Source organism: Brienomyrus brachyistius, unplaced genomic scaffold, assembly GCF_023856365.1.
Source record: "Brienomyrus brachyistius isolate T26 unplaced genomic scaffold, BBRACH_0.4 scaffold66, whole genome shotgun sequence".
Taxonomy (NCBI): Eukaryota; Metazoa; Chordata; class Actinopteri; order Osteoglossiformes; family Mormyridae; genus Brienomyrus; species Brienomyrus brachyistius.
Window position 1 is genome coordinate 188,029 of NW_026042341.1, and position 16,138 is coordinate 204,166.

General features: G+C 40.1%; 1 protein-coding gene and 2 long non-coding RNA genes across 3 annotated transcripts in view; 2 read left to right on the plus strand and 1 right to left on the minus strand.

Moving 5' to 3' along the window:
* The window catches only part of LOC125725385 (adhesion G protein-coupled receptor F5-like), a 51,928-nt gene that overhangs the window by 21,582 nt on the left and 14,208 nt on the right, over positions 1-16,138 (plus strand). The window lies entirely within an intron of this gene.
* Positions 10-1,430, minus strand: LOC125725394 (uncharacterized). The gene is made up of 2 exons (XR_007387465.1): positions 1,078-1,430; positions 10-1,007 (listed from the first exon to the last, which is right to left on the minus strand). It is a non-coding gene; the product is annotated as an uncharacterized LOC125725394 (long non-coding RNA).
* LOC125725393 (uncharacterized) lies at positions 6,699-12,582 on the plus strand. The gene is made up of 5 exons (XR_007387464.1): positions 6,699-6,748; positions 6,935-6,959; positions 8,437-8,537; positions 9,499-9,544; positions 12,471-12,582. It is a non-coding gene; the product is annotated as an uncharacterized LOC125725393 (long non-coding RNA).

Sequence of the window (16,138 nt, forward strand, 5' to 3'; positions counted from 1 at the left end):
AATATCATATTGCCATTTATAAAAAGATTTTTATTATACGGTATGGAGGCAAAAATCAATTATATAATTTTTGTCAAAGAAAGTACCTGTGGATGGCACGTAGGCAGTGGGAGAAGGACGAGCCGCATGCAGGGTGTATCAGGGTGCTGCAGGGGTGTTTATTTGCATGGAAAAGGCAAGATCTCACACACAGACAGAGAACAATGAGTGAGCAGGGAGCACAGGACGGAGAGACGCTAATATACATGACTAACAGAGGAGTAAACACAAGGCAGCTGTGGTTGGTTAACAAAAGTGCAGGAACAAAAGGTAAGACTGTCAAGGGCTTCATCTTCAAACACATTTGTGCAGTATCAGTGTGTGGCGTTACTGAGGGAGGAAGTAGCGAGGGAATACGGAAATGGACAAGCCGACTACGCCACTCTGGGAATTTCACCCAGAGAATTAGAATACCGGAGTTCAAAACCCACTCCAATATAAAAGGACACAGATTCGTGATCACCATAGGGGAGACGCGAAGACCATAAACACTCCCTTTATTAGGCTGCTGGCTATTAACACTCAAAATAAAAACACCAATAAACCAAACAGCAAATTACTAAACAAAAACCACAGCACAAATAATACACATCAAATCATGGTTAAAACACTCCAATCATACGACAAAAGAGGAAACCCAAACCAGGCAGCTGTTATCGGGAGGGGAATGGGAGGCGTACAGTCAGACAACACTCTAAGGGGTCCCGCCGTACATCCACCCAAGGGGTGGGCTAAAAGAACGCAACGCGACCACGCAGCGCGGTATCGCCCGACACGGATCCTCACCGCCCAGCACCACACCTTCCCAACGACACCCCCCAATAAATAAAACACATAAATACTTAAAACCAATTAAAACATGAAACAAAACATAAAACATCCGGGCAAAACAGCAGCAATTGTAGTGACTTAGTATCCCGTTGATGGTCTGGCTCACATCGGTCCGGGACACTCCAAGTCGCGATCCACTACAAATACAAACACAGTATTAGGTATGCCCCTACTACCCAAACGTTGGTAAAAGGAGACGAGACATACCTGGCAGATTACACGCGGTAAAAGTTGGAAAGCCTTAAAAGCGGAAGCAACCGCAAGCTGCTAGATTTACTACGCCCTTGCAACTGTAAGAAAGATACCAAAAGCACATTACAACCACCCATACGGCAAGCAAACGACCCCGTCCACTGATGCCCTACCTGCAGCGTTGGATATAGCCACAACTTCCGGAAAAGGAGATACTAGCGCACGGAGAGTCACGTCACGCTTGCAAATCAGTCACACACGCAACCACAACCGGGTCCTATATACGCGTGCTGATTGCTTAATTGTTGCAGCCAGGTTAATGAAATTACCATGCCCCAACCAGATCGCACCCTCCAGCTCCACCTCATTACAATCGGATCATGCTGCGGACAAAGGACATTTCAGAGGACCTCAGAAACAGAACTGTTGATGCTCCTTGTGCTGGGAAAGGCTACAAAACCATCTCTCTCTGGTTATGGTTCATTAAAAGTCTAATGGTGTCAAAAATTTTATGTCATTGTTAGTCACTAGTGTATTTCTTGTTGTTGATCCCACAACAAAAGCCATGCATACAATCTCATGTACAGTATTCCCTTTGTTTTTGTTAAATCAACTGTTACATCCTATGTAAAGCATGGAGATGACCACTAGAGGGTATCAGAGAGAAGACAGCAGCCATCTTCTGAAAAATCCCAGTTTTGCACTTCCCCACAGGCACACATCTGCTGACAATTAGCTGCTCATTTGGCAAGTTTGGCCAAGCACCAAAGCCTTTGGAGTGTTTGAGTGAGCTGTGGGGCCTTTTTAGGAACGAACTGTTCATCATTGTAATCTCAAGAAATAACGTGGAACCTTTTTGGGGTCATTGAAGTACCGTTTGACAAACTGCTTTGATTGTATGTCCCTTGTGCTGTTTTTGGATGTCATCACTGGCAACTTTATCGCTGAGTGAGTTGATGGCTTTAAGATGAGTCAAATCTTAAAATCCGGGCAATGTGAATTGGGCCATCTTGCTTATCTTGACTTCCTCTGCTGGCTCCTGAAAAATGGGCCCCTCCTTTGAGTCTGGTTCCTCCAAAGGTTTGTTCCTGCTAAGGAGTATTTTCTTTCCACTGCCACATCTTAATCAGTGAGGGCTTTGGGCAGGTATACTGTAAAGCGCTTTGATGCATTTTCACAACATTGTGCTTTACAATCGAATGAACTAACTTTTATAGGCTCTTCATCTAAAACATCAGTTCTGTATTTGCACCAACCCTGGCAATAATCAGGCATCTCCTTTAATGATAATCATAATAGTTTTTTTTTTCAGTGAAACCTTTGGTTCTTTTAGAGTCGAATGATGAAGATTAAGCAGTTAATTGAAACAAAAAGATGTTACAGAAAGATGTTAACACACAGCCGGGACAGAATCTGCCTGCATTAGTGAGCTTAATGCAATAATGAAGCAGGCTGTCACCAGCAAGGTGAACTTCTGCTTTTTTCAGGTCTATGCTGTCGGGGAGATGCATTGGACGCCCTGGGCTCAATTTTGTTGATCTAACGCAAAGTGTAAATGCCACTAACAATTATGAGTGTGTCCTAATCCATTTTACTATTTTAACAGCACAAAAAAACAGACTTTGCACCAGTGCAAGGCACCAAAAGGTGCTTTGCTTGAATAGGTAAAAATAACTTACTGAGTCTGCCACCTACTTTCAATATTCAATCTGTAATCACTCTAATCTGTGTAACTGACTTGATTGTTTTTTGCACCTCAATTGTTTAATGCCACAATGTCCTCTTTAAAGGATTGTCTCTGCACAAAAAGCACTATTGCTCAGCAGCAAGTCCTGGGAATTTTAATTTTACATGTCACTCTGCAGTTTGCTTTCCTGTTTAACACGGCAATGTGTTCATCAGATCATTCTGTGTTTTCTTTATGACCTTCTTTGCTACTGAAGTACCTTCATAAACTTGAGTACCCATTCCAGTACTGCTTTATGGCCTGTTCAGTTGAAAAAATACTTCAAGAATTTGCTGGTGGAATAGTTTTCAGATTTAACCACAGTGGATCTAAAATTTCACCTCTAAGTCTTCATCCAGGATAGCACATATTCTGTTTCTAGCCAGTGAAATGGAGGTTAGGAGACAATGTTATCCAAATTTTATAATAAAGAAAAACATCTGCCTTAATGCCATTTAGATTTTTTTTACTTTTTATCTGACAGGTTACAATTTTGGTATGCTCCATGAGATTTGAACCCACGACCTTTCATCTATTAACTGAGCTAGTGGAACGAAGGGGTTGGCACTCCAAGTTGCTATCCCTTACTGCATACCACCATAATGACTTTGAGGACCATTTAAATAAGATATATGTGAAAATGAGCATACTTAATTAATAGTGGGTGACTACAGAAAAATTATGCAGTGCAAAACAACTGGAAACTTATTTGCAAACAACATTTACCTTATTGGATACTATAATTTCGAATAGTTCCCAAACAAGATGATTTCTCGTCTTTCTGGTATTGTAGGCCCTATTACTCGACATTGAAATCCAATAACTAGTGAAACTCTCAACATACCTCTGACACGCAAGGGCACATGAAGTTTCGTGTCAGACTGCCACCTCAGTTGTATCGGTCATGTGATTCTCCTTGAAACGATATGCGCTTCGATAAGGGGTTTCAGAAAACGACATCATCTGTACTCTACCCATGCTTTCGGAGCATTGATAATGAATGGACCATCACTAACTGAGACCTGTATAAAAGTACAGCAGTTTTCACATATGAATAACTACATTAAATATAATATATTGCAGCAACTAGCAGCACCTGAAAAAAAGTTTTGTGGTTGGATCCGTCATCTTGAGAATTTAATTCAGCAGGTGAGTCGGGAGACCAGTTCATTCTTGCATTCAATGCATTCATTGCACAATAAGCATACAAGTTTAATACTTGTTGCAGCTGGCCAAGTAAATAAATATTTGCACCATGATGCACTATGAGAAGAATGCAAACCACCAGAGGCAGTGTGATGCCCCAGGCAATGTTCTGCTGAGAAACATACAGTATACAGGTCCTGGCATTCGTGTAGATGTTACTTTGACATGTACCACCTACATAAACATTATTGCAGACCACCCCTTCATGGCAACAGTACTCCCCCATTGCAGTAGCAGGAATGGTTTGAGGAACATGAAAAAACAGATGATAGTGTTGACTTGGTTTCCACATTCCCCAGATCTCAATCTGAGAATCTGTGGGATGTGCTGGACAACTAAGTCCGTCCCATGGAGGCCCCACCTCACAACTTAAAGGACTTAAAGGATCTGCTGCAAATCTCTTGGTGCCAGACAACACAGGACGCCTATAGAGGACTTGGGTAGCACAAGGGGGACCTACACGATATTCAGCAGGTGGTTTTAATGTTATGGTTGGTTGGTGTATGCACAGTCTATGCAAAAGAGAAACGTGTGAGGCTTGGGGTATTTTTTTATGTCTCTCCTCTGTTCTCATCTGGCCTTCTTTATTCCATTTCCTTTTCTCCCTTTATACTGTTTTTGAATTATTCTGCATAAATGATGCAGGGATGTATCACAACACACCCACGTAACGTACCCTGGGGCGACTCCTGGGTGAAAGGTGCTATATAAAATAAATTGAATTGGATTTTGAGGTGATCTGTCTCAAAAATTAATCAATCGCAGTTTGGCACCCATAGGATTCCTTTGCAAAGTTTGAAAAAGATTTGATAAAACTTATTGAGTTATCATCTTAACAGGTTCAAGTGTCAAAACTGTCCACTCTCTCCAGTGTTGCCACCTTAATTAATGCAGACTGGTGAATGGTTTGTGTTCTCCTTAATCCAGGATCATTTCCTTAGTTCAATTGTGAGTCAATGTTTTATTTTTGTCATGACAGCTGACCAGACCGCTGGTTTTCTAGCAATTCTAGAAGTTTGTGCATGCCAAACCGAATAAACAATGCAAAACTGAAATCAGGTGGGATAGCCATTTTTATTATCTCCCGATGGTTTAACACAAAGCATGTTACTGGGATGGAACAAATCTGCTGCCGAGATATTGAACCGTTAACTATGCGTCTCAAGCCGTTCAACCTGTCGTAAGAATTCTCCAAAAGCTGCCGCTGGTTACATTCCTCCATCAACAAAGGCAACATGTGACATCATGTACTCAGCTGTTTAATAACTTCACATTCACGATCCCTGTGCCTCATGGCCATCTCAAGTGACTTGCATAATGTCTGTAAATTTACCTGTTTGTAACGTGCATGACAAGATAACAGGGGAATATGGAGTGAGTGATTCCCCATGGTGAAAAATTGGGCCATTTTCGATCGTTCAGCCAATGTGACAAGTACTCAGCATCCTTCTTCCCCCTAACTGGAAATCAGAATGCAGACAAGTTAAACCAGTTTTTAACAAGTATGACACAGAGGCTTTCAGCCCAGGTGGAGAGTTGAAAAACAATCACAATCAACCATCCACCATGCATCCTACAGAATATTAATGTTCCTTCCCGAACAGGCCTTCTCATCTATGATGGTCAGATTAGATCAGCATTAGAATAATGTTGGCATGAGGAAAAGGCAGCTGACCCCCGCATGCTGGGAGCCTGTGCATATCAGCTGGGAGAGAATCTGTCCCTGCAAGTATGAAAGGTCCCTCTCTAGGATCTGTTAATATAAATATCATTAGAACAATTAATTTGTGTGGAGTTTGCATGTTCTCCCCATTTCGTCGTGAGGTTTTCTCCGGGTACTCCGGTTTCCCCCCACAGTCCAAAAACATGCTGAGGCTGATTGGACTTGCTTAATGTGAAAGTGAATTGTGTGTGAGTGTGCCCTGCGATGGGCTGGCACGCATGACAATAAGGAAATGCACCCATTAACCACAACAACAGTACAGTACAACAAGGGCTATTTACAATTGCACACGAGGTATGCTGGGACAGGCACCCCACTGACGCTACAGTATTAAGGAGCTGAAGTAAAAAGATGTGTTTTTAATAACCTTATGAAGGCAGTAATCAACTCAGTTTGTCTGATATTTTTGTTGTAGTGTGTTCCATAATTTTGGGGCGTAGTAGCTGAATTCTGTTTTACTCTTTGTATGCATAGGAGTCTGTCACTTTGGGAACGCAAAGTTCTCTCAGGTGTATAAAAGCTAAATGTGTGATGGTGCAAACCCATTAAGTGCTTTGTAGGCAAGTAAAATAACTTTAAAATCAATTCTGTAAAATTTTAAGAACAAAGACAAGTAATGTATAATCACTAAGGCACAATGGAAACACAAACAAAAAAACACAATAAACGTGAGGGAAAGTCAGCCTCAAACCCACAGGTCCACAGACTGTCAACCACATTCTGGGGAACAGGGAAACACACAAGGGTAGAAGGATTGTATTATGGAGGGGGGAAAAGGCAAAATGGCCAGCAACACCCGCTGACCACAAGAAGAGGAGGAGGGAGAAGGGGCCGAGGTCAGACAGGAACTCTTCATGACAAAACCAGTTTGGATGGTTTCTTGGCATATACTTAGTTTCAGGAAGTTTAGATTTTTTTTTTCTGCGTCATTCACATTTCTCTGTTATGTCACATGTCTCCTTTCCGTGCTCTTCACTGCCTGCAACAGGTGTCATAAGTGAGATTACAGTGCAGTACGGTGCACAGGAAAGGTAAGAAAAGCTTCTGAACATTATTAGTCTTCATCAGCATGCCATGTCACGTGAGGCCAACTTTCTCATTTTCCAGTCAAAAGAAGAAACATTTAATGCTGCACATGTTCTAGTTTATGTTACTGATGTAGTAAATAAATGAAAGCATTCTGTGTTTCCTCTAAGAATATTTACCTTTTCCTTCAGATCTCAAGACACAGGGAACAGTCAGGTAATTTTTAATACAATAATCAGTAACATTTTACATTAACCTCACCTTCATAATGCATTCACAGAACATTCATAAGGACCATGTAAGTATACCTTAACATCCAAACATACTTAACAGCTTAAATGTACATAATAAACATTATTTGATTATACAATTATAAGGTTTGTTATTATCATATAATTTTTTATTCAATATATATCTAAGCTGTTAAGGAATGATAGGGTGTTATGGTGCACATACATGCTGCTTATGAATGTTCTATGAATGCATTATAAAGGCATTATGAAGGTGCAGTTAATGTAAAGATTTACCCAGTAACCTGTTTTTGCTATATTTTTTGACCACACATTAATAATAAAATAGTTATACCAGTAATGGAATAGTAGTAATTGGAAGATGTTTCAGTAAAAGTTATGAACAAAAAGTCTGACATTTTCAGTATGAAATTCATAAATTTATAAAATTTACAAAACTAGAAGACAGCAAAGCTGTTATTGTTAAAATCTCAAATGATTGAGTAATGAAAATGAAAGATCAAAACTGATTTTGAGGGGGTCATTGAGTAATTGTAGACAACAACCAGTGGTTGATGATTGACGAGGTATTAAGGTCTGCAAGACAATTGAACTCAAGCTCAAACTTTCTCAAAATCCATCTGTCTCATTAAATATCCGACAGCTACATTTTACATTTATTTAGAATTTTCGTCAGAAGATTTCCTGATGTACTGATGTAACATACCTTACTAATAGGCACAAGCCTAAGCATGCAGATGGCCTGTTATGACACATTTATTTAGCTGGAAGTCCAGTTCCTAATCTACTCTATCATCTGCTTCCTGTTGTTCAGTGAACACAGAAATGACAGCTATGTAAGAAATATTCAGGAAGCAGATGTCAAGACAAATACCTTAATAAACATTGATCAGGGTTGACGTGGAGTGACCTTATCATTCATTGCATGATTAGAGCGAAGAGGTTTGAGCAAATATTAATTCAGATCAACACTTATCTTCCTTAGTGGACACATATTAAGAGGACAAAAATACTAATAAAAATGTCAAACATAATGAGAAAGCAGTATTGAAGAAAACTTTTCTATGAGTTGGGCGGTGCAGTGGCACAGTGCTTGGCACTGCTGCCTCACAGCAAAAAGGTCCTGGTTGGGCGTAGGACTTTGTGGAGTTTGCATGGGTTTCTGCCGGGGCTCCGGTTTCCTCCCACAGTCCAAAGTGTGCGTGGTAGATTGATTGGCCACTCTGAGTTGGCCCCGTGAATATCTGCGCCCTGTGGTTTGTTGGTTCCTGCCTGCGCTAGTTGTTCCTGGGATAGGCTCCACGACCCCGATTGGTATTAAGTGGTTATGGTGATGGATGTTTCGTGAGTTTTTATTGGATTTTAAATGGTAAAGATATAATTTCAAAATGACTAATTTTGTGAAAAAAAATGTAAAACATTTTGTTTCTATTTTGATCTAGAGATGGCAAAACAAAAGCTGTCATTAATCATCATCTTGGTGGTAATATGCAACATTTTGCGAACTGAGGCATTCATGGAAAGCCCAGATTATCTTTCTTCGGTAAGTGATCTTTCCACAAAAGAATTCTCTTACACTAAAACATTCATTTGAGAATTAGTTCATCAGAAGAATATGATAATATTCTGATTATATACTGCTTTTTTCCTTTAGTCATCATTAAAAAAAAATCATAATTTTACTTTAAATAAGAAATAAGCATATGTGTAAGTGTTGCACTGCCACAGTGAGATCGAGGCGGAGAACAGCCACTGCCCTGCAGTGCTATTTGAAAACTGACTCTGCCAACTGGAACTGAGGGCTGTGACAAACTGTGAGCTGTGTTCTGTCTACAGTCAAGTTTCAACCACAAGCATAATAGTGAAGAATCAAGGATCATTATTTTATTGGTCAGGCTTTAATTCTTAGATACTCAAAGGTTATCATCCTTTCTTTTTGTTTTCTGGTACTATACAGATGCTGTAATATGTCACTGTTTCATAGGGAACTTGCTGACGATAGTGACATTTAATACTGTATTAATTGGCTACGTGGGTGACCTCCAGAGCAAACGATTCGATTATTTTCCTCGGCTCTGAGCAGGGTTATTACGGTCAACAAAAACTAAAACTAATTGGAAACATTTCCATAAACTGAAATAAAAAAAAAAACTTAAATAAAAAACCACAACCAACCAAAAAACCAACTTAAAAAAAACTAAGTCAAAACTATTAATAATGCTTCTGAAACAATCTGAAGGAAATGCTATTCTGTATTCCATTGAATATTTGAATTGCGTTAAAAGAGATTTGCAGTGATATCATGTGTTGTAGCACGATTAACTGTACGTGAAATTTGCTACCAGAAGAATCATAACCCACAAAGTGAAAATATCCACCACTGACCCCACAATGTAATGTATATCTGACACCCCCCCTCGCCCCACACACACACTTTTAATATTACATTATCTCTAAGAAAGGATCTTGTGTTTTCAAGCATTAACCAAATGTATACATTTTAGGCAACAAACTTGGATGTCAGCATTCCAACAGAAGAATTCAGACAAGGTAAGGACATGTGTACACATGTGTATGAATGAGAGTCCGTGATGACATCATTAGACCCATAAGTATGCAAAAACATTTCAACAGCTAATATTTGTTATATAAAACTTTTTTCTTGCTTAATTATTCTTTGGTGCATTTTATTCTACCAGCTTCTGTGGTAGAAAAATTTAAAATATAACACTTAGAATAAAAGTTGGACCTCTCAGTTTGATGAGGTAAAGGAAATCTCTTTTATTCTAGCAACTCAGCAAAGCGCTCCTGTCACACTCTGGCATTCGGTACCAAATCGTCCTGAGCTCACCGAGCAACCAGTTGATAAACCATAACTCTCACTTCCCAGTAAGGGTGTCTAATTCCTGATTGGTCACAAAACACCAATGAACCAAGCTCAAACGTATAACAAACACAATTCTCAAATTCTATTGGTTCACCTTGGTAGCAAGGTAAAATCCACCCATTTTGCTCAGTTTACCAGAACATGTCTCGACTGCTAGGCTCCTATTTGAGATATGAATATAGATATTGATTACATGACATTGAATCACTGTAAATACTTGGCTGTCCTTTGATTAATGATTAACGTATTGGAATATTGTCATTGAATCACTGCCAATGCATGGTTAACATACAGTATGATTAATATGATTAACATAATTACTTGTACATTTGCACTACCGCTTAGCTTGCTATGTATTGTCTGTCACAACTATTTTATAAAGCTATAACTCGCTGTGCACCAGTTGGGGCAGCTTCGAATCTCTTCCTGCAAGTGGTTTCTCCCCCCCCCCCTTTGTTCTGCTGTCTGTCTCTCCAAGGCCCGAGCTTTCCTCGGAGTCTGCGGAACTTACTGCAGGAAGCTATCACGAAGCGAGGTCACACAGTATTCAAAAAAATCTCTTCTTGCCTAAGGCCTAAGACATAACAGACCCAATATGCCAACCTCCCGGGCCTACCAATGTCCAATTTTACTTCCACATTCCCCCATTTTGAACATGCGAGATCCAAACAGTTCACAAACAATCAGAGTCCGCAGTGTAGTAAAATGCTGGACCACTGCGCAGTGGGTCGAAGTGGGCTGGTGGCGGCTGGATGGAACAGGAGTCACCAGCGGTGTTGGCATTGCTGGTCACATTGATGACAACCTGGGGCTGAGGGTCATAGAGCCAGGCGAGAAGAAGAGGATCAACCGCATAGGGAAGAGGGGGAGCCCGTAGGAGCATAACAGAATTTGCCTGGGAAGACAGAATACTAGAACAACACCTAAACAGCAAAAAAATTAGCAGCAACACTACAAGCAAGAACGCTACACTAAAACCTAAGGGTCTGAACACCCCAGATCAACCCGGAATCAGTGAGGAGAACCAGTAGTCCCAGCTGTACTCAAACAGGCCGTGCTCTTTCTGTATCTCAGACATCTGCCTATGCAACATGTCCTCTAGATCTTGCACAGCCTGAGTGGAATCAGGGATGTACGTGCAACATTCTCTCCCCACAATAGCACAAACTCCACCCTTCTAAGCCAACAGGAGATCCAGTGCCATGCGGTTTTGCAGAGCTACCTGCCTAACCGCCTACAAATCACAAGAAACGGCCTTCACGGTGTCAAGCGTTTGATTGGCCACCTGTTCATCTGCAGTCTGCAGGGCAGCCACCTCTGTTTGAAGGTCTGCCACCCCAAGGGATGGAATAAACACCCCAAACCATTGCTCAGTCCGACTAAGAGACCGTCTGCTGCGTGTATATGCACGCACGGCTAACGACATCTGCGCCCTGGGCTCTACGTGAATAGGAGGAACAAGATAAGCTACATAACAATACCAGTCAGCCTTCGCTTTTGAAAGAGACAAAACAGTGTAACCCTTAAGGGTGTCTTTGCGACCACAGATAAACGCAGTGCCACTAGCAGGACATCAACAAGGACAGAGAAGTTAACATAAGCCTTACAGTGAAGAGGTGGGGAGGAAGGGGTTCGAGTCTGGGTTAAATTAGACAGACGGAAACACACAGTCCCATTTACCGGGATGACAGCCAAGCCATCCTCAGGCAGTGTCACTCCCTTCACCATCACGGTCGAGTCCGATGGACAGGACACTGCAGAAAAAGAACAGTTATCAGGGCTTTGGCGGCATCGCAGAGCAGTTACAGTCAGTTCTTTTCGGCAGTAACATATAAAAATGTCATATACTGTAATAACCCACATGAACACCAAACACAGTAATTCAAAAGTAACCTTAATAACACCTTACTGTATAAGCATAATTGATGGAAGACCCCCTTTATCCATGGGTGATACGAGGCTGAAACCACAAATTATGGGAAACCATCTGTGGATCCTATATAATTAATTTTCATGTACAAACATACAGTACTGTACATTACACACAGAAAGACATTAGTGTACTCCCTCTCTCAAAGGAATGGGATTTTGAAATTTCAGCCACTATCACAATAGATGATGGAGAAATAGATATATGTATCAAAGGATTATGGAGCAATAAAAACCATGCCTTTATACATTTTAATAACACAGACAATAAAATCAACATAAATATATATAATATACACAATATACAGTAAAACAGCAATGACTCCAATGAACGAGAACCCTAGAGGCAGACTGGATGAGAATTCTGCGGGGGAAGTGTGGGTAGAGAGACAAAGGGAGAGGAGTTACGTAATGGATGGAAATGGGATGGTAGATTTTAACAAGATACATCCTCTATTTGCTTGGTGCATGGGTTCTGGAATTTTCTTGTTTTTTATTTCGGACTTGGGTAAAAGAAACGTACGTGAAAGAGCCGGTACTGGGGATCAAAATATGCGTGTGTCTGTGGGTGTACAGTATATATATATATATAGTCTGATATTGACGATTCAATTAAAAAGGGTTGAATTTATCACTCAGTAATTTTCTTTTTTCTTACAGCTATTGAAATTGAAGTGGACTATGACATTGATATTGAGGTGACCGTGTCAGATATCGCAGTGATAAATGATCTGAAGAACCTTCTTGCAACAACACCATTCCCATATCCACTCAGTAATGCCATTGAAATAATTGGAGTGAACTTAACAACAGGTAAAAGGAATCGCTCGGAGATTGATTATTCACCATATCTTTCAAGTTATCTAACGGATATTATAAGCTATGCTGCCGATCGGGGTGAAACCAGATCTTCTCACTGCATTTACCAACAATTCTGATGGGTTACAAATATTTGAAAAAATTGTTCTTTTCATTACCTAAGGAAAAACATAACTTTGCTGATATGAATAAATTTAACACACTGCTTACAGCTGACTCCCTCATTCTTGCGTCCTCAGTTTGCTACCCGAATGGCCCTGGATTCCAGTGCAAGTGTGAAGAACAGTTTGCCTGGTCGTACGACAGTTGTGTTGCATACACCCCTTGTGATGACATCATTCAAGGCACATGCAGATGCATCAATGGAATACCGTCTGATGGACAGTTTTGCGAACCACAACCACGTAAGAACGATTCTTTTTTACTCCTTATATCCTTCTTTCCAAGTATTGAATCAGAGGCATTTCTGGATGATACTATAATTTATATTTACGTTAAAAATTACACATGTATAAATGTCCCATAATAAGAGGAAGACGGGAAGTGAATAAGTATGCTATTTGATCCTTGATCAAATATGAGATGTGACAGCAAACTTAGACTAGAGATTTGGATACCAGATCTGCCTTCCTCTTATTAGTAGCATGGCATATCAACAACTAGTCTTTGTGACCTCTGCTGGTTTGATTTCCTCATGACATAACGGACAGTTACTTTTTGCCTTTTGTTTTCAAGTATGATCGACTTTCTGCGTGTATGACTTTTTCGTCTTGCCTATCATACAGCTACCAAAATTGAATTGGACTATGACATTGATATTGAGGTGACCGTGTCAGATATCGCAGTTATAAATGATCTGAAGAACCTTCTTGCAACAACACCATTCCCATATCCACTCAGTAATGCCATTGAAATAATTGGAGTGAACTTAACAACAGGTAAAAGGAATCGCTCGGAGATTGATTATTCACCATATCTTTCAAGTTATCTAACGGATATTTTAAGCTATGCTGCCGTTCGGGGTGAAACAGGATCTTCTTACTGCATTTACCAACAATTCTGATGGGTGACAAACATTTGAAAAAATTGTTCTTTTCATTACCTAAGGAAAAACATAACTTTGCTGATATGAATAAATTGAACACACAGCTTACAGCTGACTCGCTCATTCTTGCGTCCTCAGTTTGCTACCCGAATGGCCCTGGATTCCAGTGCAAGTGTGAAGAACAGTTTGCCTGGTCGTACGACAGTTGTGTTGCATACACCCCTTGTGATGACATCATTCAAGGCACATGCAGATGCATCAATGGAATACCGTCTGATGGACAGTTTTGCGAACCACAACCACGTAAGAACGATTCATTTTTACTCCTTATATCCTTCTTTCCAATTATTGAATCAGAGGCATTTCTGGATAATACTTTAATTTATATTTACGTTAAAAAGTACACATGTATAAATGTCCCATAATAAGAGGAAGACGGGAAGTGAATAAGTATGCTATTTTATCCTTGATCAAATATGAGATATGACAGCAAACTTAGACTAGAGAATTTGAGACCCGATCTGCCTTCCTCTTATCAGTAGCATGGCATATCAACAACTAGCCTTTGTGACCTCTGCTGTTTTGATTTCCTCATGACATAACGGACAGTCACTTTTTGCCTTTTGTTTTCAAGTATGATCGACTTTCTGCGTGTATGACTTTTTCGTCTTGCCTATCATACAGCTACCAAAATTGAATTGGACTATGACATTGATATTGAGGTGACCGTGTCAGATATCGAAGTGATAAATGATCTGAAGAATCTTCTTGCAACAACACCATTCCCATATCCACTCAGTAATGCGATTGAAATAATTGGAGTGAACTTAACAACAGGTAAAAGGAATCGCTCGGAGATTGATTATTCACCATATCTTTCAAGTTATCTAACGGATATTTTAAGCTATGCTGCCGATCGGGGTGAAACCAGATCTTCTTACTGCATTTACCAACAATTCTGATGGGTTACAAACATCTGAAAAAATTGTTCTTTTCATTACCTAAGGAAAAACATAACTTTGCTGATATGAATAAATTGAACACACTGCTTACAGCTGACTCCCTCATTCTTGCGTCCTCAGTTTGCTACCCGAATGGCCCTGGATTCCAGTGCAAGTGTGAAGAACAGTTTGCCTGGTCGTACGACAGTTGTGTTGCATACACCCCTTGTGATGACATCATTCAAGGCACATGCCGATGCATCAATGGAATACCGTCTGATGGACAGTTTTGCAAACCACAACCACGTAAGAACGATTCTTTTTTACTCCTTATATCCTTCTTTCCAATTATTGAATCAGAGGCATTTCTGGATAATACTTTAATTTATATTCACGTTAAATAGTACACATGTATAAATGTCCCATAATAAGAGGAAGACGGGAAGTGAATAAGTATGCTATTTGATCTTTGATCAAATATGAGATATGACAGCAAACTTAGACTAGAGAATTGGAGACCCGATCTGCCTTCCTCTTATCAGTAGCATGGCATATCAACAACTAGCCTTTGTGACCTCTGCTGTTTTGATTTCCTCATGACATAACGGACAGTCACTTTTTGCCTTTTGTTTTCAAGTATGATCGACTTTCTGCGTGTATGACTTTTTCGTCTTGCCTATCATACAGCTACCAAAATTGAATTGGACTATGACATTGATATTGAGGTGACCGTGTCAGATATCGCAGTGATAAATGATCTGAAGAACCTTCTTGCAACAACACCATTCCCATATCCACTCAGTAATGCCATTGAAATAATTGGAGTGAACTTAACAACAGGTAAAAGGAATCGCTCGGAGATTGATTATTCACCATATCTTTCAAGTTATCTAACGGATATTTTAAGCTATGCTGCCGATCGGGGTGAAATCGGATCTTCTTACTGCATTTACCAACAATTCTGATGGGTTACAAACATCTGAAAAAATTGTTCTTTTCATTACCTAAGGAAAAATATAACTTTGCTGATATGAATAAATTGAACACACTGCTTACAGCTGACTACCTCATTCTTGCGTCCTCAGTTTGCTACCCGAATGGCCCTGGATTCCAGTGCAAGTGTGAAGAACAGTTTGCCTGGTCGTACGACAGTTGTGTTGCATACACCCCTTGTGATGACATCATTCAAGGCACATGCAGATGCATCAATGGAATATCGTCTGATGGACAGTTTTGCGAACCACAGCCACGTAAGAACGATTCTTTTTTACTCCTTTTATCCTTCTTTCCAAGTATTGAATCAGAGGCATTTCTGGATGAAACTTTAATTTATATTCACGTTAAAAATTACACATGTATAAATGTCCCATAATAAGAGGAAGACGGGAAGTGAATAAGTATGCTATTTGATCCTTGATCAAATATGAGATGTGACAGCAAACTTAGACTAGAGAATTTGAGACCCGATCTGCCTTCCTCTTATCAGTAGCATGGCATATCAACAACTAGCCTTAGTGACCTCT